General features: G+C 39.1%; 2 long non-coding RNA genes across 2 annotated transcripts in view; one reads left to right on the plus strand and one right to left on the minus strand.

Annotated features, from left to right (window-relative positions):
- The first annotated feature begins 339 nt into the window (after window positions 1-339).
- LOC136735695 (uncharacterized) overlaps window positions 340-24,063 on the plus strand; it is an 85,274-nt gene continuing 61,550 nt past the window's right edge. The window contains exons 1-2 of the long non-coding RNA XR_010811232.1: window positions 340-442; window positions 3,083-3,148. This is a non-coding gene — a long non-coding RNA (uncharacterized LOC136735695). The remainder of the gene's footprint in view (window positions 443-3,082; window positions 3,149-24,063) is intronic.
- Window positions 14,320-15,661, minus strand: LOC136735706 (uncharacterized). Its single transcript, XR_010811243.1, has 2 exons — window positions 15,456-15,661; window positions 14,320-15,237 (listed from the first exon to the last, which is right to left on the minus strand). It is a non-coding gene; the product is annotated as an uncharacterized LOC136735706 (long non-coding RNA).

Below are 24,063 nucleotides of genomic sequence, written 5' to 3' on the forward strand. Positions count from 1 at the left end.
TTTTCTCCTCAGCTTTCACAACCGTACCTTTTGCCTGCATGTCCTCTGCTCTTGCATTGTGGGCTGCCATCTGATCAAACAGAACAGGAATCACGAAAAAGCAGCCTGAATGAAATATTTAATACTCTACAGTGCTCTATAAATACCCAATTATTACCAGTACAATGTATAATCAAATATTACACCTATTTAAGAAATCGGGAAACATTTTTTTTTAAATAAAATCACTACATTGGCTAGATCTTTGTTTGTATGTTTTTTAATATATATATATAAATATATAAATAAAACAGTACAGTACCTGAATAAACTTTCCCTACTGCAAGCCTCCTGCACCAGCACTGAGCAAACCCCTGCACAGGCTGGATCCCTCCCACGACTGTCCGTGACGTCACGGGGCTGACCTCCACACAGTTCTTAAACCAGGCGTGGAGAGAAAAAAGTAAGTTTTACCCATTTTTTAAGTTGTATTTCTTTTGTTTTCATTCATGGTTTTATTGTAAGGAGAGCAGGATACGTCGTCTTTGAGTTAAATAAGTGACACGTTTTTTTAGCACAGTTAAGTGATTATTCTACTCTGGGTTAATCGAGAAACATACACGCACCTGAGTAATACAGTGCCATTCGTTTTATTCATGAAACAAGGATATCTTTAACCATTTACTTAGCATTGACAGGGTTATATTTAGTCACATTTCTCCGCCAAACTGCATTGACAAAAACAATAAAACAAACAAACAACAACAAAGCATACATGGACATATTGAAACAAAAGTGCTTTTTCGTTAATTGATTGGATTTAGTTTTGTGGACATGGAGAAACCGTCCACATCTGAGCCATGACATATTTCCATGTTGGAAGCAAGGTCGTTTTTGGATTCAAATTCATGGGTGATTTTCCAAATTATTTTGTATTGTTGTATTTATAAATGTATTAATATATAGTAACATAATTTTCACATGTATTGCATTTCATATTGCCACTTTTACATAAGCAAGACGGGGTTTGTCTTTTGGCATACAGTAATGAAGATTTGCTGAACTTCAATTTCAGGTTTATTGAAAACAACAGTCGCAACACAGTATCATGCTCTTCTGAAACATCTTGACAACTCCAAAGGGTATGAGATTTGTGGGGCACAAAGTTACCACTATTGTCTCCCAAGGGTAATACTCAATTCCAAATGGAAGAAGGATATTACAGTTTTGTTGGTATAACACAACGCTATCAGTTTCCACATTTCTAGGTTAATAACACTGCTGATATCTGCACAGGTCCTCACTAATGTTAAGTTTGTCATTTATTTCAGCTGACAAGCCTTATGCTTTGCAAAAGTATTCAGACCCTTCCTATAGTGTCCCATTTTGTGAAGTTACAAAGTGATGCATACACATTGTTTTAACTTAATATTTTATTTAAAACAGAAATGCTCAAACCAAAAGACTTTTAAGGGTAAGTTAGAGTTAATGTCAGCAAAAACTAAAGAAAAAACATGAAATATTCAGTATTCAGACCCGTCAACATAATATTTGGTGGAAGCACCTTTGGCAGCAATTACAGCCGCAAAGTCTTTCTGGGCAAGTCTAACAACTTTGCACACCGGATTGGTGCAATTCTTGCCCAGTCTTCTTGGCAGATTTGCTCAAGCTCTTTCAGGTTACTTGGGAATTGCTTATCAATGGCAGATTTCAAATCTTTCCACAGATTCTCAATAGGAGTCAAGTCAGGACTTTGAATAGCTCACTCAAGTACATTCACTTTCTTATTCTTTAGCCACTCCAATGTAGCTTTGGCGTTGTGCTATGGATCATTGTCCTGCTGAAGGTGAATTTTCACCACAGATATCTGTCTTTAGCAGATTGAAACAGGTTTGGCTCTAGTATTTGCCTGTACTTTGCTACAACCATTTTTCTTTCAATCCCAACAAGCTTTCTAGTGCCTGCTGAGGAGAAGCTTCCCCATAGCATGATGCTGCACCACCAGGCTTGACTGTAAGGATGGTATTGACTGGGAGATGTGATGAGTTGGGTCTGCGCCAAACGTAACATTGGCATTTAGACCAAAAAGTTCCAATCTGGTCTCATCTGATCACAACATCTTTTGAGTGATCCTGCAAAAAATTATCAAGTGCTTTGTTATAAACTCCATGTGGGCTTTGAGATCGCTAATTTTTGGTTATGGCTTCCTTCTTTCCACCCTTCTATACAGGCCAGTTTTGTGAAGTGTTCTGGCTATTGTTTTTTTCCCATCTCAGCCATTGAACTCTGTAGCTCTTTCAAAGTTGTCGTTGGCCTCACAGTGGCAGCCCACACCAGTTTCCTTCTCGTCAGGCTGTTCAGTTTGGAGGCAGTGTCTGAGTAGTACAATATTGGTGAGAACTAATGCTCAATTAGCAAATGTGTATTGGCCGCTTTAAAAATAATAGCCTACATATTTTGAAGCATTTCCTACAGATTATTACTCAGAGTTTAAAGAAACAGATATTCTGTTTTACATCCCAAATTGGATTGATATTAAGTTGTATTCTTTTTTTCTTTCTAGTTTTCAAGCCTGCCAATTTACACTCATTAGACTGCACATTAGTTTTGCATTTTAAAAGCAACCCTGCTGTGTTTGCATATGTTTAGAGTACAAGAGGCATGTTAATTGAAAAATTGAGATGTGAGTGTATTTGTCTATTAGAGTACAGCCAGATGCTTTATTTTAAGGAAAATGCTTTGTAAGTATAAATCATGTACAGTACGGTGGAAAAGTAGAATTTGCTTTAAAAATTGGCATTAAAAAGTTGTATGCATTTCAATTTGGAGTTGGCAGCAGGAAGAAATTGATCTAATCCAAACAAAATTAGGATCTGGACATTTGAATAATTTTGGGATATGAAGGATTTGTATATGTATATTTTTTATTCTTACCTTGCTTTATTTTCCCAGAATAAATGCACATTCAATTTGTTCAAGCAGACTATACGGACAATGAAACAAAACAACATTGGACATGTTTACTAAAATGGAATTGCTGTCGGAGAAGTTTCAATATGATATCTGAGAATCATGGTTCTAGTTAATGCTTTGTTTGTTGCAGATCCGTGTCTGGGGGTCTATGATTTCAGGACGGTCACAAGTCTGTTACTTAATTTACCTTGTTTTGGTGAGTAAAATCTACACTGACAATTATCAAATGTGTTTGACACAGGACATGTGGTGCAATTGACTGTGTGTCCTTTACTGTTTGAACAGCCATGAAGTAACTGACTATGACGTACATACTAACAATCTGTAATGGCAATATAAGAATCATTAGTAAGACATCTAGGCAGTTTCACACTCATTGATCCAAGAACTCTTTGAAGCATTTTTTTTAAGGATGTCAATGAACACAAGAGTTTTCCTAATAAACTCTATTTCAGTTGAGGATTTGGTGTACAGAACTTTTCAGGAGGGTGGGCATTTAAAAGAGCATAGTCGCCTGATGTGTGTTAGCACTGCTATGGGCATAGCACATACCGATACCCGCCTTGGTGTTTAGACCGTATATAGATTAGTGTGGTAAGGAGATTGCTTGCACTTTATATTGGTTTAAAGATATCATACTGTTCTTCCTTCACAAGCAAAATGCATTTTTTTTCCTTTTTATATCTGAAAAGTCAATTGTGTATAAACTTCTGTCGTTTTGCCAATTTTATCAGGGAGATTATCATACATTTTTTTGTAATGCTGCATGCATCTATGGTGGCTTGTCAGTGTATCCAAAAAAGGATTATTGGATTCTAATTATATACAGTATGTTTAGTTTGGCCGACTGAATGTAGCAGATTAGCAGTGTTTTTAAAACGGGAGTCCGTGGAGAATATGATCCCTGAGTGTGCTCTGGTGAGTTGGAACAGATTCTCAGTGACCTTGACAGAAAGACAAAGACTAAAATGAGGTTATATAGTATTGCATGATTTTTTTAACAAATCAGTGTGTTTTTTACATGTTCTTATTGCATCTTTTTAGTGTCATGGATATTATACATAAAAAGTGTATGTAATCTAGTCTGTATTTCTGCGTATTCCTGGCAGCCCTACTTACAGAGAGAAATCAGCAAGTCAGCAAAGGATTCATATTGAAATTCACCATGTGTATTTGCACACTTCCTTCTGCTAACATATGTATGAGAAGCATGTGATTGTTATAGGCAATGGAACATTTATGTAGAACTTAAGACAAGGAAACCAATATTTTGACAGTTATGTGCAAACTGTGAGAAATTAACACATTTTGTACTGCAAAATTTGAGTTTTCAGAACTCAATGGGCAATTTATAATGTATACTTTACAACCCACTTATGTAATATTTTCTGCTGAAGTTTACTTTTTGTGGTAAACTTCAATATAATTGGGATCATGAAGTACTGACTTCAAAACTGATAACCCACTGAAAAATGTGATATTGCTTAAAATGTTCTGTTATCTTATAGAAAACATTTACTGGGATGTTTAAAAAGGCATTAGATGTTTAATTCGCATTATATACATATTCAACTATGTAGAAATATATATTTTAAAATATGGACATAACATGATCAAGACGATGACCTCTAAGAAGACAGGAAGTTGTAATCAATATGTTTGGAGGCATCGGGGTAACCAAAGTGTGTGGGAGAATCTTGGGGGGGCTTCTTCCAGCGATGATGATTTATTTTAGTGTTCTGTAGTTTATTATAATAATATAAACAAACATTATAGGTGTTTGACATTACACAGGACCTTGTGTGGCATACTGTAGTTTGCAGTGCACTATAATAATTTCTGTATTTAGGTTTAATTTCATTATCATCTTTTAATCTAACTTTTGTTTTTCTTTGGTATGCATGAGGAACTAATCTAGTTGACCTCATTAGGCACTTGCTATTCACATCAACTGGTGCTCAGTTATATTACAGACATACTATAGCTATTGAAGTTCTCCCCACCATATATATATTTGGACTGTGTTCAAGCTTTTCAAGCGTGGCAAATCTGTCCTAGTTGGTTTGAAGCATGGAAACCGGTCTCTATTCAAGGTAAGTAAGGAGAACAATGGTAGGTAATGAAGATCGAGCTCTCCTGATATAAGTGTGATCGTATATCATATTGAAACGGCAAAATGTTTTTATTTGTGAATTTTAAAAACCGAATCACAATATCTCTTAGGCCATGTTGAATGAAAATGAATTACTTGTGTATAAGTGTTAAACCAGCTGTGCTATAATATGTTCTCTGGCTTTACGTTAAGCATTGTAACTTTCTGGATAAAGCAGTATTTCAAATGGGGTTGGGGGGGGAGGCTGAATGATAGGTTTTAAACTCTGCACTTGTCATTACTGCCAGTAATGGCATGGAATAACCTCATACAAGCAAGTGTTAAAGTCTATCAAATGTTTTGTGCTTTAGCTCAAAAGCTGTTTAAAATGACTAATTGGATTGGGAGCTACAAAAGGCTTGGGATTTGCTATTAGTGTAATGATGTTATGACATCAGACATTTTCAGTAAAGTATTGTCTTGTTGTTATTGTAGAAGACTGATTATGATTAGGCTTGAGCCAGTGCACATTATGAAACGTTCAGTAAGTAACGGTGTACGATTCATACCGAAAACCTCATGGCCGTGTCAACCTGGTTATAAGTGGTGTGATTCATACATACTCTTAAAGTCAAGGGTAACAAAAAGCAGTGCCATTTTTTTGTTTTATTTGTCCTTGCTTTTAAGGGTCTTGCAGCTTTTTCCAATTCTGTCCCATGCTTCAAAGTATCTGCTTCTCACCCAGAGCGCATAAATTTAATTTATATGCCAATGATGTTTTTATACATTGTCAATCTATCTACCTCATTACTGTCATTAATAAGCACTCCAATACATCTTGTTACAAGGTTAATTGGGACAAATCTAAAATCCAACCCCCCCTTTAAATATGATATCTCTCAAAAGCATATCCCTCAAGGTTGGTTGCAAAAGAAATGACAATATTGTATGAAAGACTCCTACGCAATCTTCAGGTCCCTAACAGCAGTTATTATGTTACAGAAAAATCTACTTTGTTATTATATTGAAACTCTATTTATTTTATCTTGTCTTACATCTGACTATAGCACCTGCATTTCAACTGAATGTTAATGAATATATCTTCAATGTGCATCTAAGACACTTCTGGTGTTTTGAAAAATGGATGCGAAGCAATAAATGGTCAACCATTCGTCCACTTACCTGTGGATAAAAAGGTCCAAGGATAGTCTGAATGGTTAAGTGTCATGTGAAAGACTACTTGACTGCTGCAGAAAATACTTTTGTTTTTGACAGATTTTCCTTTTTAAAGTATAACAAAAATATTCAGTTAAAGTGTGTGTTAGCTCATTTATATTTGCAAAGTGGCAGCTACACTAAATGCTTTTATAGTTTCTCATGATCAGTTATATCACAGGTATGTGCATTCAATATTCCCATGTTTTATCTGCCTGTTGTGTTATTGGCATATGTTGATCTGATTCAACCCCAATATCATTACCAGAGATGTTTACCTCTGCAGATGATCTGTGATATTTTTGTAAATTAGGCTAAATAGTAAACACAATAGGAAGAGTTGTGGGCTTAATTTTAATGTGTGCATACTATACCACTTATGGTTTTAACAGATTTTATTTTGTATATGACAACACTTATGTGTTCTCACTTGGGTATACGTGTTATGAAATCAAAAATGCTGTGTTGTAAAGCTCTCACTGCCCTCTTCTGACTGAAGTGGATTGGTCTAATGAGATTTGCCACATTACATTATACAATTGTTTAGTTTTTCCCCAACATAGAGAACATTTCTGGAAATACAAATTGTATATTTTATGTTTATTTTGCAGTTACATCTTTCCCATGTGTCTGTTTTATGCTATAACACTGATGTAGTCATGCAAAACCAAACCATTAAACTTTAAGGCCCTGAATATTACATTTATGTGAAGATTTAAAGGTAATTACATTGGTTTATCAAACAAGGTTCACCTCTAAAGATGGGCAACAAAGAAGGCTGTGTTCATCTTCCAGTGGAGGAGGAATTCATTGAGACTAAAGAAATCATTGTCTTTATTTTCAGTGCTACTGTAACGGGTGTGCGTGGTCTGCCGTATATCTGGCTAAATGCACATCCGTTGACGTCTACGTGATCTGCGTTGTGTTCTGTGATTGTGACTGTGCTGACGGAAGGAAGGACCCGGACTACAAACAGCTACTGGTTGCTCCTTTAATGCAAGCCGTATGGCGGTGGTATCTGTACAAATCAGTAAAAAACAGAAAAATGTTCTTTAACATGCAGTCTCTTCCACACACGTAGTTCGTCAGTCTCCTCCTCTCAGTGAGCAAAGCGCGAACTGCGCTAATTTACACTTACATAGGCAATCTAAGTTAACATAGTTCCTACGTTAACACAAGAGTGATTTAGATGACTTTAAAAATAAAATGAAATAAAATACATTTCCAATACATTTGATTACATATGGTTTTCAGAATGTTAAACACAACCAGTAAAATATTTGTGTAAATAATGAACTAACTGAATAAACATACCTGTACAAATCAGTAAAAAACAGAAAAATGTTCTTTAACATGCAGTCTCTTCCACACACGTAGTTCGTCAGTCTCCTATTAGCAAATAAACACACAGGAAACCCCGTAGCACTGAAAAACATGTGTCTCCCGTATAACTTGTAAAAGTGTATTTACAGGGCTTACATTTTGACAACACGGCTGCATGTTTACACTCTTAAGACTAGCATTCACTTTATAACTGCATATGGTTATATTATATTATCTACAAAACGAAATAAACTCTTAATGATAACCAGCGGAAAAATCATTACCTCCTCTCAGTGAGCAAAGCGCGAACTGAGAGAGACGCAGAGTTGACGTCGTAATACTGAGACCTCTTAAAGCAACAGTACAGGTATTAACACTTCAGTTTGAATATACTCTAAACCGTACAAAACATGTTATGAACTTAATAAAACACATATTATTCAATATTTATCAGGATTTGGTGAAGTTTCAACAACAAAAAAATAATAATTTCAACCTGGTTACATTCACCCCTCCTAAAATTCACCAACATCCTGATTGAGGAATGTCTTACAGGAGGAAATGTCTACTACTGACACAAACTGGCACAAGTGAAAAGGTAGACCTAGTCCACAGTTAACTTAAAAGTTACCTCAAATACAAGGTTCAGGAAAGAAAGAGGTTGATCAGATCTCTAAATTCCCCTAGATTAATGTGACGCCTAGTACGCCACACAACACTTGACCTCAGAAAATATTATCCTGTAGACATTTGTACACATAATATCACTCAAATTTTGCACTAAACCAAAAATCTCAGCGCATACGCATTTTAAACATATGTTAAAGCTCAATAGTCACTAAGTAAAATATTTGGACCCTTTTGGAATGGTTTCTGAATCATTGATTCTATCAATCTGTTAACTGACTTCACCAGTCTCCCTGCACGTGTCCTAATGTGGCTATTCGATCCACTGTGTGAGTGTGAGTCAGTGCGAACTGAGGTGTCAACATGTGGTGCAGGTGCAGTGGATGGACTGTCAACAATGACCCTAACAGGACTAGGAACTAGACCGGGTGGGACTAGTTCTTGTGAATCAGACAACTCAGACTCGGGACAGTCTCCAGGCGACAAGACTGCAGGCTCCGTCTCATCCCCAGAGCATGACAAATCCTGTGCAATGTCTTCCTGAGGCATCACTCCGACCATAATAGCTGTTTCATCACCAGAGTCGCAATCTTCCTGATCAGACTCCTCACTTTCCAATGACACGTCACCAGCATGTTCAGATTCATCTTGACACATCCCAGGGAGTGGCAGGAAGTTGACCTCAAGTAACAGATTCCTATGCACAACTCTTGTGTGTCCATTTGTATCTTGTATTTTGTAGACATGGATGCTGGGATTCGCACCCACAACTGTGTATACCCCATCCTCCCACTTGTCGGCCAACTTTCTCTTCCCACGTTCTGTCTTATTTGCCACCAGAACACGATCACCTACTGACAGGGAAGTACCCTTGACACGTCTGTTGTATTGCTGGGCCTGGTGTTGCTGCTCGGCTGATGAGTGTTTCTGGGCGATCTCCATAGCACTTTGCAGGGAGGAAAGCAGAGACTTGCCATACGAGTCATAGTCAACGACTCCAGGGTCATTCAACCCCTGCTTGAACATGACGTCAACTGGCAGTCTAGGGACACGCCCAAACATGAGGAAAAAGGGCGCGTAGCCTGTAGTCTCATGAACAGTGGCGTTATAAGCGAACGTGAGGGTCTGGATCTGTTGAGGCCACTGGTGCTTTTCTTTGAGGGGAAGAGTACGGAGCATACTGCCCAAAGTGCGGTTGAATCGCTCTGTCCCCCCATTGCCCATTGGGTGGTAGGCTGTTGTATGGGATTTCGCAACACCAGCCAGCCGGAGTAGCTCTGCAATCAAACTGCTCTCGAAATTGGCGCCCTGATCAGTATGTATCCTTTCAGGGAAACCATAAACGCAGAACACATTATCCCAGAGCTTCTTTGCGACCTGCTTTGCTGTTTGATTGGGACATGGGAATGCATGAGCGAGTTTGGTGAAGTGGTCGGTGACAACTAGAACGTCCACAGATCGCTGCTTGCTGTCTTCTGCCGACCAAAAATCCATGCACACCAACTCCATTGGAGCAGAGCTCTTGATGCTTTCCAGGGGTGCACGAGCAGCAGGTTCCGGTGTTTTTCCAACCACACATCTTTGGCAACATCTGACATACGCCCGTACATCTTTCTCCATATCAGGCCAATAAAAGCGCTGCCTCGCAAGTGAAAGAGTACGATCTTGACCCTGATGACCTGCCAAATCGTGGATGCCTGACAACGCTTTATCCTTTAGACCCTGAGGCAACACGTACTGGGATCTTTTCTGCTTGGAAACAGGGTCCCTTGTCACCCTATACAAAACACCATCACGGACTTCCAGCTTGTCCCATTGTTTGAACAACCTGAGTACATTTGAGTCAGCACCATGCCTTTCTCGCCTAGATGGTCGCCTCCTGGTGGCAATGAAGGGTAAAACCTGAGAGATGACAATGTCTTGCTGCTGACTCAACTGTAGCTCCTGGGCAGAGAGCACTGGCAAAAGATCCAGACCACTTGATAGCTGCTGAACGTGTTGGGCTAAACAGAGTGCTCTGAACTCTGCCGCATCCACCCAGTCACAGTGTGCCTGACAAAGAGCTCTGATCTCGGCCGCATTACACACAGAGTTGTTTATAGATCTGTGGGTCTGGGACTGGCAGCTGACCCTGAAAACATCCTGCACAGAATCCTCCTCCACGGCATTGGCTACCTGAATCAGATTGGAATACGGCTCCTTCAGCAGCCTCCGTCCAATGGATTTTGAAAAAGGGTCACGGCTCAGGGCATCGGCCACCACATTTCTCCTTCCAGGCAGGTGTTTGAGATCAAAGTTGTACGATGCAAGTTTAGACACCCAGCGGATTTCACACGCGTCAAGCTTTGGCTTAGTTAGAAGGTAAGTAAGTGGATTATTATCCGTCCAAACAGTGAAGCTATGCCCCTTCAGCCAGTGGCTAAACTTATCGCATACACTCCACTTCAAAGCCATGAACTCCAGTCTATGGGCAGGATATTTCCGCTGTGATGCACTGAGTGTCTTGCTCGCAAAAGCAATAGGTCTGGCCTTGGATTCCCCTTGGGGCACTTGAGACAGCACCGCACCAAGCCCGTCCAATGACGCGTCAACTGACAAGATAAATGGTTCATCGAAGTCTGGGTGGGCAAGTACGACACATTCCAACAGCATGGTTTTCAACTGGTCAAAGGCGACCTCACATTCCACAGACCAATCTGCAGGAGTAAGCTTGCGATAAACACCGAGAGACTTCCTGTCCTTCGCCAACTTTCCTCGTCTCTTTTGCCCTGCCGTTAGTGCAAACAAAGGTTTTGCAATGGAGGAACAGTTTGGGATGAAGTGCTGATAATAAAACACCATGCCAAGGAATGATTTAATCCTCCGAACAGAGGGCGTGCACTCATCATTCTCCATCAGATCTTGAACTTTCATTTTAGAAATTACCTCCACCTTGGTGGGGTCAACGGACACACCCCCACCGTTGATGACATGACCAAGGAAGCCGACTTGTTTTTGCAACAGATGGCACTTCTTAGGGGCCAGTTTTAAGTTGTTCTCCCGTAACCTCTGAAACACTGTGTGGAGCCTGGACAGAGCCTCTTCCTCTGATGGTGCGAAGACTAAAAGATCATCAAGATAACACAGGAGTTTCGTGAAGTTCATGTCCCCAAAGATCCCAGTCATCATCCTCATGAAGGATGCCGGACTGTTACACAGCCCCTGTGGCATGCGGTTGTATTCATGCAGTCCAAGGGGAGTCGTGAAAGCTGTGTATTTCTTGTCGTCTTCGTGCATCGGAATGTTGAAAAAGCCAGAGGTGAGGTCCATTGTACTGAAGAGGCAGTTGCCACCAAGGGCAGCCAAGCAGTCAGACTGGTGTGGCAATGGATGGGCGTCCTTTAAAGACCTGGCATTCAACCACCTGAAGTCGGTGCAAATACGCAACCCACCGTCCTTCTTCCACACCATCACCAATGGCGAAGCATATTCACTTGACGACTTCCTGATAATCCCTCTCTCCTCCATATCAGTGAGAACCTGCCTCAATTTCTGGTAATGGGCTGGGGGAACTCTCCTGTATGGTAAGCGAAAAGGCCGATCATCAGTGAGATGAATGCGGTGCGTATACCCCTGGACTTCACCACAGTCCAGTGGGTGCTTGGAGAAGATGTCCTGGTATTCGGTTAGCAGCTGCGTTAGCTGAGACCTACAGGCTTCACTAACCTGACATGAGCTTATGTCAATGTCGCCAAGGCCTAACTCAACCAAACTCTTTGTCAGCGGAGTATCAGGACAGGCACTGGAAGAGATGTTAGTTCCTGGATTCTCTGCATCTGGTTGTTTATCTCTATTAGGCCGTTGCTTAAATGCCTGTGATTGTTGTTGCTCTGTGTCCTTTGGTTTCTCTGCAACCTGTAGACCCTGGAAAGCATCTAGGTCTTCGATTGCCAAGCATGGAGATACATCCGCCAATTTGCAATTCCTCTTTAGGGTGATCGCTTTCTCAGAAGGGTTCACAACTGTCATTGGCACCCACCCATCACCCCAGAGAGGTGTGACAAGACGACCTACGAGCACACCTCGTGGCACGGCCTTTGAACTGGTCGGTTCTACAACAACTGTGCTGCCAGGTGACATAGGTACATTAGCAGGGAGTCTGCCCCAAACCAAGTGTTCATGTCTGGGTAGGAGTGTCACCGCCTGGGTGAGCTTGACAGTGCCTATTTTTTCCGGGGCTGCAATCCCTCTCCAGCGTTCGACATTGGTGAACATCGACAAGAAGCGATCAACCTCAGGTTCAGACTGATGGTCATGTCTGGATGCAATATCCCAGTAACCGTCGTCACTTTTCAGGACCCGTATCAGATGTTTAATGACATTGGAACCCAAGATGAGATCGTCATGCTGACCGGGCACAACCAAGGTGGGTACAACAATGCGAACACCGTAAATCTGCATCTCCAAGTCATAAAAGCCCTCAGGTCGAGCCTGCAAGCCACCACAGCCAATCAGGACAATGTTCTCTTCAGGGTGCTGTTTCTCAGGTAAGACACCGGCAGAGCTGAGTCTCTCAACTGCGTGTTCACTGATGCTACATGCCATCGAGCCAGAGTCTAACATGCCTGTAAGTTGCACATTGTGATTGACAAGGACAGGTGTGTAGAACAGCTCGCCAAAGGCTTGGATCTTCTGAGCAGCTTGGATGACTACGCGAGACCCCTTAGGTGCAGCAGCGCAACTATCCGCATATAGGTTTGCCAGGTCGCAGGTGTCAAAGAGGGATTCATCTACGTTACCCACACCGCCCCTCCCCGGGTGTGGGTCTCCTAGTTTAACTGCTGATTTTGCCCACCAGCACCGTCGCCAGGCTGAAAGCGGTTGCGTTGGTTGGTCCGCTGACAGTCCCTTTTCCAGTGACCAGGGGATAAACACTTCAGACATCTGTTTTCCCGTCTGCAGTGAGACAGTGTTGAATGATCAGGAGTCCCACAGACCCTACATGCCCTCTGGGAGAAATGTGGCACAGCCGCTTGAGTGACGAATTTAGCTGGCACTTGTGTCTGTTGTGTGACTAGTCGGTCTAACAAGCTTACCAAGCTCTTCATGCAATCATTGTCGACACCAGCAATATTCGGGGAAGTTACAGGAACAGCGATGTGCGGAACATGTGAGTCAGTCACAGGCACCTGACACTGGGAGTGAACTTTGTGCACTGCTGTGCTTGACTCAGGTGGCTTAACAGCTGCAGCTCGAGCCTTCTCACCCTGCATGTGCTCATCAAGCCTCTCTTGGATTTCACAGGCCGACCATTTCTCTGCAGACTTGAACTTGAAAACACCTGCGAGAGACTCATCAGGACAGTGTTTAATAAACATCATGCTGACTTCATGGCCTAGGTCATCGATGCTACGGCCCTGTCTCTTTAGGCACTCAACTGCTACATCCACTGTCTTATTCAGCCTGATCCAATACTCCATAGCGTCTTCACCTGGCATGGGCAGTGTATTATAGAAATCCGCTAGAGGCATGCTTGAGTACGTTAGTTCGCTAAAGTATTGTTTCAGAATGTCAAAGATTATGTGAGGATTGGCAGTGTGGTCAATAGATTTGTCATTCCGCAGCTTTATCCTTACCACATCCCCTGCTTTGCCCATAAGCCTTGCCAGGATTTCTTGCGAATGCTCAGAGACTGGGACTGCTCGCTTCGTTAAGTACAAAGACATTAGATTTTCCCATTCGTGAACTGTAAACTTGTCTGAGCCGTCACCTCTGAATATAGGTGGCTCCCTTGCATCTGACCGCATGATGACACTAACATTAGGTAGCGTCGTCTCTGTAGGCTGTATAGGGGTGGGTGTTGTGGTGCTATGTGAGGCCCTGTCAGATTGTAGCTGAGCTGTAATTGACTTGCCTAGCTGTTCAGCTAACTGTGTAATTAGTGAACCTAAGTCTGGGCTCTGCTCACCCTGCCTTGACCTGACATGATCTACATAGCGGGTAGAGGCAAATCGTGGAGAGCCTAACTCTGCAACACTAGGCCCTGGTGTTCTGGTCTCTAGAGGTCGATGGAGAAACCCCCTACCCACACCAAACTGGCACTCAAAGGAAGCACGTTCGGCATCATCACCTTCACTCTCAACTGAATATGTTTTACCTTCTGCCATGTTTCAGTCACTCTGCACACAAATGAAACTGAGAAAAACAAAATCAAATAGAATCAGCAACAATGTGGCAAAAATCAAAGAGCATCAAATAACAAAGTTGAACAATCATATCATTCAGTCTCATAGATGTTGTTATATTGGCCAATATTTTTTTCTCCTTTTTATGTCCGGTCTTCGCTGAAATAGCCCAATTCGTGGATTTAACTATAAAAAAAAAAAAGTCCAGTGAAATACTTGGCACAGTCCAGAGAAATACCTGAGTACCCAAAGTGATAACAGCCTCCCTCGGTGAACGAGCTGACGTCGATCTTTAGACCAATCCTTGAAAGGTCACGGCACCATTGTAACGGGTGTGCGTGGTCTGCCGTATATCTGGCTAAATGCACATCCGTTGACGTCTACGTGATCTGCGTTGTGTTCTGTGATTGTGACTGTGCTGACGGAAGGAAGGACCCGGACTACAAACAGCTACTGGTTGCTCCTTTAATGCAAGCCGTATGGCGGTGGTATCTGTACAAATCAGTAAAAAAACAGAAAAATGTTCTTTAACATGCAGTCTCTTCCACACACGTAGTTCGTCAGTCTCCTCCTCTCAGTGAGCAAAGCGCGAACTGCGCTAATTTACACTTACATAGGCAATCTAAGTTAACATAGTTCCTACGTTAACACAAGAGTGATTTAGATGACTTTAAAAATAAAATGAAATAAAATACATTTCCAATACATTTGATTACATATGGTTTTCAGAATGTTAAACACAACCAGTAAAATATTTGTGTAAATAATGAACTAACTGAATAAACATACCTGTACAAATCAGTAAAAAACAGAAAAATGTTCTTTAACATGCAGTCTCTTCCACACACGTAGTTCGTCAGTCTCCTATTAGCAAATAAACACACAGGAAACCCCGTAGCACTGAAAAACATGTGTCTCCCGTATAACTTGTAAAAGTGTATTTACAGGGCTTACATTTTGACAACACGGCTGCATGTTTACACTCTTAAGACTAGCATTCACTTTATAACTGCATATGGTTATATTATATTATCTACAAAACGAAATAAACTCTTAATGATAACCAGCGGAAAAATCATTACCTCCTCTCAGTGAGCAAAGCGCGAACTGAGAGAGACGCAGAGTTGACGTCGTAATACTGAGACCTCTTAAAGCAACAGTACAGGTATTAACACTTCAGTTTGAATATACTCTAAACCGTACAAAACATGTTATGAACTTAATAAAACACATATTATTCAATATTTATCAGGATTTGGTGAAGTTTCAACAACAAAAAAATAATAATTTCAACCTGGTTACACTACAAGTATTTCAGATTTTTCAGATGATAAAACATTACATATAAATACTTGTAATAATTAATATATTTTAACTTGAGGCTATTTCTAGCTTAGGACAAAGGGTTGAATTTGAAGACTAGTTTCAGTGAAATAAAAGCAAAATACATGTTAAAATATTTAACTATTCACTAATGTATGGTGTGTGCACTCAGCACTTTGGAAAGCTCTTATGAATATATAGATTTCCATGATACTTCATAAAATAAGGTTAAACATTGATCTTTTAAGTTATACTATATAAAACACTTTTAAACAGATGTATTCTAAAATAAGCTAATTATAAATATGAACACCTTTGAGGTTCTTTGTATAGTCCCTTTTATATATCTCTTAGAAAGTGCAAGGACTGAAATTAATAATGGTTATAATATGAGACTTTGCAATGAATTAAAAGTGCTGAAATAGCTTGCTAGTCCATTTCCTTTCTCTCCAGTAAGGTCATGCACTGTTAGATCGTAGCTGTAGACATGAATGACAACACTAGCAAGATAAATTGAGCACTCTTCCACAAACCTCGTTAAGACTGAAATCATTGAAAAAATAATAGTTATTAAATTAATTGCAGTCATATTCTTATAAAATATGTGTAGAAAAATTATACTCGGTTCGATTAACACATAACATGAGTGTCAAATCTGTAATAAAACCCTGATCAATAAAACAATAACCATGTTGTTAAAAGCAGTCACAGAAAGGTGTTGCTGGCAATGTATTTTAGAGGTGAGCAACCCTTTTAATATAAACGGATTTCATCTTTACACTGTGTCACCTAAATCAAGACAATGTTTGTGTATACAATTATAATCAGACAATAAATTGCAGCAATGGATGGATTACGAATGCTCTCGCTGACCCCATATATTAGAATTTGTCATAGCCCTAGAAAATGCTTGTCTAACAATCTGTTGATTACAAGACGAGAGCAAGCTGCATTGAGTGTAGACACTGACTATTGCTGTAGACATTATTTTAACATATTGTAATATTTAAATCAATAACAGTTTAAGCAGAACATTAAGTACTGTAATTAATGACATATCATTTTGCTAAAAAAATGACTATCCATTCCTGATATATTTCAAGGTGAATTGTTACATTTTTTAAAACATTGCTACATCGTAAAATGAACATTTCAATAAAAATGTAATATCCTTGTAACTAAATTTAATGTAAGCAGAACTGTATTACTACAAAACAGTTATATATATATATATAAAAGTGAATTATGTACAATAGTGTAAAAAATGCAGACAAAAATGTTCCTCTCCCTTATCTGAAAACCATATTTTATATAAAGTAACGATGCATACAGATTAAAAATACATTTAAATTGTATTTATATTTTAACATAATCATGAATGCAGGCATGTTAATCTGTTTTCAAAGGAAACTAGCTGTAAGCATAAATTATCCAATGGTTGCCCATTGTCTAGTCATTATATTATAAAAACACATTCAAGCAAAGTGAATCTTTTTACAAAATATGAATCTACGGTTTAATTTATTGTTCCTAATCAGAAATATTGGAAACAAAAATCAATTCCTCTGCCATTGACTAATTCAGAGGTAAATTTTTACTAGTCAATTTAGACTAGGGTATTTGGTTACACTGATAATATGAATAATGATGGGAAGTGCGACTACAATTATTAATAAGGACACCACATTTCTTATATACATTTTTTTTTATTTTGTGTCAGAATGTTCTTATACGTTTTTACTTGGTTTATATATTAAACATTTTTGAATTGATCCATTTCAGCCATGGCTTTGCACTTTTATCATTTTTGATGTTTTAGCACTTTTTGTTTACTTTTTTGGATTCTTACTTGTCTTGCCCTCTGTTTTTTAAATGACTGTGTTCTTTATAGGCATTTGTGTTGTTTTGTATTAATGCCTATGTGCATTGTTATTTCATACATTCTATCTTTTATTTTATGAAGCATGCACAGTTTTTCATTGTCTGTTGGTGCACCTCCACTTTAAATTATTCATTTACTGTATCACTTTACTTTTAAATGAGCTGTACACTGCTAAATGGTACTTTATTACTGGAGATTTTCCAATTTTCTACTAAAAGTAACATGTATTCTGACAAGCAGTGAAGGGAATAGAAGAAACTGTAACCCTAGATAGTGCAAGGGAAGTAGCTTGGTAATCATCAATTAACCCCTAATTGATTCTTGGTATCAAAAAGAATCTAAGGCAGTAGGTTTAATATAAATTGGCTAATTAGCACACTGACTGAAGCTGTAGGCAAAGGATGTTGGAAGTTAATTTGAATTCAGATGGCATAATATCTTCCCAAGCATTATTGTTATTTAATATGTAATACTTGAGAAAAACATTGTTGCTTTCAGGGTGCTGACAAAATATTTTTGCCATTAATGTAGAATATGGGAGTCCCTGTGTCACAACTCGGTAACACAGACTAGATAATTATGGTAAGTAAGGAATGTCCATTCCTTCAGGTGAACTAGATCTGCATCATCGGCGTCAGCCCTCAAAACTAGATGGAGCTGCTATGCTGTGTCTCCAACCATTTATCTAAAGATGCTAATTAGGTTAATTTGTGGAAAAGATGGCCTACTCAGCCCTGCTTTGTGTTTTTATGGAGTGCTTTGTAAACTTCTGTTTCTAAATATGTTGGTGGTTGTGGAGGATATGTTTTTGTTTTTTAAATCTAGAACATCACAGTTGATGATAGTATACCAAATAAATATCGCACTATAATAAGTTGCTGTAGTTTTTGGACTGTAATCCAGGGGTACATTTCCCTTGTTAAGGATAACCATCCCAGTGGAATTGAATGATTTAATTCCCCCACCCTGTAGATACAAACAAATACACTCACCTAAAGGATTATTAGGAACACCATACTAATACTGTGTTTGACCCCTTTTCACCTTCAGAACTGCCTTAATTCTATGTGGCATTGATTCAACAAGGTGCTGAAAGCATTCTTTAGAAATGTTGGCCCATATTGATAGGATAGCATCTTGCAGTTGATGGAGATTTGTGGGATGCACATCCAGGGCACGAAGCTCCCGTTCCACCACATCCCAAAGATGCTCTATTGGGTTGAGATCTGGTGACTGTGGGGGCCAGTTTAGTACAGTGAACTCATTGTCATGTTCAAGAAACCAATTTGAAATGATTTGACCTTTGTAACATGGTGCATTATCCTGCTGGAAGTAGCCATCAGAGGATGGGTACATGGTGGTCATAAAGGGATGGACATGGTCAGAAATAATGCTCAGGTAGGCCGTGGCATTTAAACGATGCCCAATTAGCACTAAGGGGCCTAAAGTGTGCCAAGAAAACATTCCCCACACCATTACACCACCACCACCAGCCTGCACAGTGGTAACAAGGCATGATGGATCCATGTTCTCATTCTGTTTACGCCAAATTCTGACTCTACCATCTGAATGTCTAAACAGAAATCGAGACTCATCAGACCAGGCAACATTTTTCCAGTCTTCAACTGTCCAATTTTGGTGAGCTTGTGCAAATTGTAGCCTCTTTTTCCTATTTGTAGTGGAGATGAGTGGTACCCGGTGGGGTCTTCTGCTGTTGTAGCCCATCTGCCTCAAGGTTGTACGTGTTGTGGCTTCACAAATGCTTTGCTGCATACCTCGGTTGTAACGAGTGGTTATTTCAGTCAAAGTTGCTCTTCTATCAGCTTGAATCAGTCGGCCCATTCTCCTCTGACCTCTAGCATCAACAAGGCATTTTCGCCCACAGGACTGCTGCATACTGGATGTTTTTCCCTTTTCACACCATTCTTTGTAAACCCTAGAAATGGTTGTGCGTGAAAATCCCAGTAACTGAGCAGATTGTGAAATACTCAGAGCGGCCCGTCTGGCACCAGCAACCATGCCACGCTCAAAATTGCTTAAATCACCTTTCTTTCCCATTCAGACATTCAGTTTGAAGTTCAGGAGATTATCTTGACCAGGACCACACCCCTAAATGCATTGAAGCAACTGCCATGTGATTGGTTGGTTAGATAATTGCATTAATGAGAAATTGAACAGGTGTTCCTAATAATCCTTTAGGTGAGTGTATTCCCATCACAAACACTGGACACTAGTATAATTTAGGAAAATGCAATGTTTTCTTTATATTTAAACATGATTATATACATAAATACAATGCTTTCCTTTTCTTTTTCTGTTGTTGGATGAGGTTGTGATAAATTATATTTAGGTAGAATGAGGCTTTTGGACTTCAGTAGTAAAACCAATCAGAGGCAGATAGAAAAACAGTATGGTGGGTTTGTAAACAATTCTGGTCAACGGTAAAATAATTCCCTAAATCATGACAAATTAATGAGAAACCTCTCTGTTAAAGTAAATGGAAAAGTATTGCTATCAATGTCAGTTCTTGGTTGTTTAAATAAGCAATTTATACTGGCTAGTTCTACATGAAACATTTTAGACCACACTGTTTAGAGATCTAATCTTACAGCTGTAGACAGGCACCAGCTATGAAGATGAATAGCCAAGATGTTGAACAAATTTAATTGTTTCCTTAATGCCATTTGGTAGCCATTCCCGTTTTATTGAGGGTGGGATCCACTCACGGGACCCAGCCCCCCACTATTTCACCGCTCCTGGGATACGGCCAGGGACAGTGCCTCTAGGTCAATCCCATTTCGCCCTCCCAGCACGGCAGCACACTATAGGCCTATAATGTGGTCTAGTCTAGTGTTTCTAACTTAATGGTTTACTAGCATAGACCTGATGATAACGTGTTAGATTAAGAAAATCGAAAGGAAACGGCACAAAGTGATTTTACACATTCTGTGTTCAATAACAGAAGGTGTAAGGTATGTTGTGGTCAAATTACCTGTGAGTTTTGCTGCTATTAATTTAATTCACTGTGGGAATCCTAAAAAATATTCATAAGTCTTTTGATGATACATTTGAGTCTGGTTTATGATCCTCCAACACTTTTTCAATTTTTAACTGTATTTCTCTGTTGAATCTACATGTTTATCTTTTATTTAATAACTGGTTTAGGAGAGGATAACCTGCTGTGACTTTTCAAGTGCCACATTAAGCAAAACATTGAATGATTTAGCATCTTAAAATATACACTACCTTGTGCAACTAAGGGCATTTGGTAGAAATAATTGTGTGGCTCAGATCAGAGAGGGAGTTAATTTACTGCATGTGCACTTGCCTAGATTGCTTTGAAAGTCTATTAGAGTTACTTGGCTAATGATGCTGTTGGCAGTCCATAAACATACCTGTGGTGTACATGCCCCTATTTTATATAAATGTATTGCAATGTTGAGCATGTAACTATTTCAAGGATTCCACAGTTTGCATTCAACTGGGAAAACACATTATTTTTATTTAATAATTTATTTGTTATTACCGTAATAACTAGCCAAGTCAAGAGTTTTAAGATATCGTTACTTATTGGTCTTCAAGGGATACACATTTCCAAAACTTCACATAGTACAAAATAGTCTTAGGTCAAGACAAACAAGACATAACGGTAAACAGATCTGTGTCAAATTACCAGACTTCAGGGGTTAAAGAAATCACTTACAGACTGTGGTCTTAATATTTAATGAGCACAGCCCAAACTCTTGTGAAATTCTGTCACAGTGATATAATAGCAGAGCAATTAAAAGAAAGCCTTTCATTAGAGGTATTTGTTTATACTTTTAATAGTACTGTTAAGTACTGCTGGTCTTGATTTTGATGTTTATAACACTTCTAAATTGGCATAAATATTAGTGCTAATGATTACATCAATTTGGCCTCATTCCACAAGTAGTTCTGGGAACAATGTTTGATCATTAGCTGTGCAAACTGGCACGCTGCCAGGAACATTTTGAGGACCAAGAGGGCCAACAGAAGAATAAACATTGCTCTAAGAGAGGGCACGGTAAACCTAATGGAACTGAGCAAAGTCATGGTTTAAGCTCTTTCCGAAAGCTCACATTGGAGAACTTTGGAAGCTGTGAATTTCACTGAGCATCTGTAGAACAATGACATCCACAGAACACCTGTGCATATCTAAAACATCAGATAATTAACCAAAAATGCCCTTCAGTTTTCATACCAAAGGAAGTTGTTCATATCCTCTATATGTTCTTCTTCATTCTTCTTCTTCTAAAAGCATCTCATTGTTTCACACGATTCACTTTTTGTTCCCAAATCCAGTGTTATCACAGCATGTTTCTACCAAGAAGACCATTTCAGTAGGAAAGTCAACCAAATGCTATAAAGTTATTGAAGTATTGCTCACTGCAAAACTTCTGTATTATATAAGAGATTTTGGTCTTTGCAGAAATTGTTTTGCAGCAGTGATTAGTTTGAAAGGCAAGTAACAACCTAATCAGAAACCGCAAACTGAATATCAATATATAAACTTGCAGTAGAACTAAACACAGTCCAAAAGCATATAAACTATAGTTTATAAAATATAACATTTCTCTTAAATGAGGAGACATCAATGCAGTAATCAAAATAGATGTTTCTCCTGATTTTTCTTTTACAGTACCCAACTCACAGCAAATTAATCAATTTCAACAGATACGTGCCCAACAGAATTGAAGTTTGTGTCACACTTGTACAGGGGCCACACTTCACACATGCATCCATTTTATTCATCTAACTAGCCTAAATAAGCGATTACTCATTTGCAGTGTTTTCAGTGTTTAAGTATACAATGAGGGTGGACACCATAAATGAACATATTAAGTTTCGTATTTTGGTGGAGTTTTGGAACATCTCTTTTTGAGCATCTATTGTACCTGAGATGTCTTGCAAAGTTAAGCAGCTTGGGCCAAGGATTTTCCTTAACCTCCTATGAGAAATGTACTGGAGGTGAATTAATAAAGATTCGGGCACTCCACAATTTGTCTTTGACAGAAGGGAACATTTGAAGTCACCAGAGGGTGGTCAGTGGTGAGTGGCATATATTTGCCTGAAGCATTACCTGCAGGCAACATTGGGTCTTGATTTGCACAGGATGTATAGGTAAATGTATTTTGTGCCATCTGGACATGACGAGGGAATTGGGCCGCTCAGGCTGAAGACCTGTGTCAATGCTTCTCAATAAGGGCTGTTTATGAACAGATGTTATGTGGTGTGTTTTCAGTGAATGGACTCTGGAGAGAGTACATGTCTATCAATGGCTGAAGCATTTCTGGGTAACTGCACATTTTAACCTTGAGGATAGAGCACATCCATCGCCAAACAAAATAAGAACTCGAAAGATTTGGAAGAATATGGCGTGTGCTTGTCTTTTATAAGAAAAGGCATGGGAAGTTATGAATGTCCATATTATTGTGATGGTGTATTCATTTCACTGTGTATCCTGGTGATTGATATTTAAATATTCATGCCATTTTTGATCGTTGTTATTGTGGAAAGTTATTTCCTTTGTCTCAGATATGCTTTTTGTATGGGACATCTGTGAATATAACTGAAGTTGATTTGTTTCACATGCCTACTTTCCGGTTTGAAACTTTCTGTGACTAAGAAGAGACAACTAATATGACCTTCTTGTAATAAATATTTGGAGTTGGTGCTTTAAGTTCTTTCTTTTTGCTGAATGGAGTGGGAGTAGGCTACCTCTTCATCATTCTGCACCAATACATGAAACCTGTTTTTTAATCTAATTTTTGGTTTCTGCTTCCTTGCATTTTGCCAGGGAGATTAATATAATCTAATAATGGCAATGAGTGCAGAAAATGAATATAGCTGTTTCACTATAAGGCTTAAGAGGAGGATATCATACATCTCCACCTATTGCATTTAAGCAATCAATACACATTTAATCAGTCAATGATATTACATTAATTTAACACCCTTAAGGAAATAGAATCCCAGAGCAATTTTCTATGAAAATAGCTCTGTTGGAAAATTGTGTTTGAAAATGCCAGACCATGTAATTAAGTTTCTTGCAATATAAAAATGTACAGTACATATGTTGAAAAGGTGAGGTAAAGCACAATGAAGCCATGGGCCCATTGGAAAGTTGTTTTGTTTTTGTAATAGAGTGGCAAGAGGATTTTAATCACTTTTGGGAAACATAAGAATGATAAGGTTCATGTTTTGCTTACTTAACATAGGCAATGAATGGAATATATAGTAAAAACAGAAGGCAGCTTGGCAAGCAAGCTATATGATTTTCTGGTTCAGGTTCATGCTTTACTCTCAGTAAGGTGACTTGTGGGGAAATGGTTAGTTTCTCAATGTTATAATGATCCTAAACAGAGCCTGAGTTAGTTATAATGTAACGTTTTCTGTTTTGAAATCCATGCACATGACTCCTCAGATATCTGACCTTAACTGAAATGGTTAATGTAGTGAAATGC

Source organism: Amia ocellicauda, chromosome 3, assembly GCF_036373705.1.
Source record: "Amia ocellicauda isolate fAmiCal2 chromosome 3, fAmiCal2.hap1, whole genome shotgun sequence".
Classification (NCBI taxonomy): domain Eukaryota; kingdom Metazoa; phylum Chordata; class Actinopteri; order Amiiformes; family Amiidae; genus Amia; species Amia ocellicauda.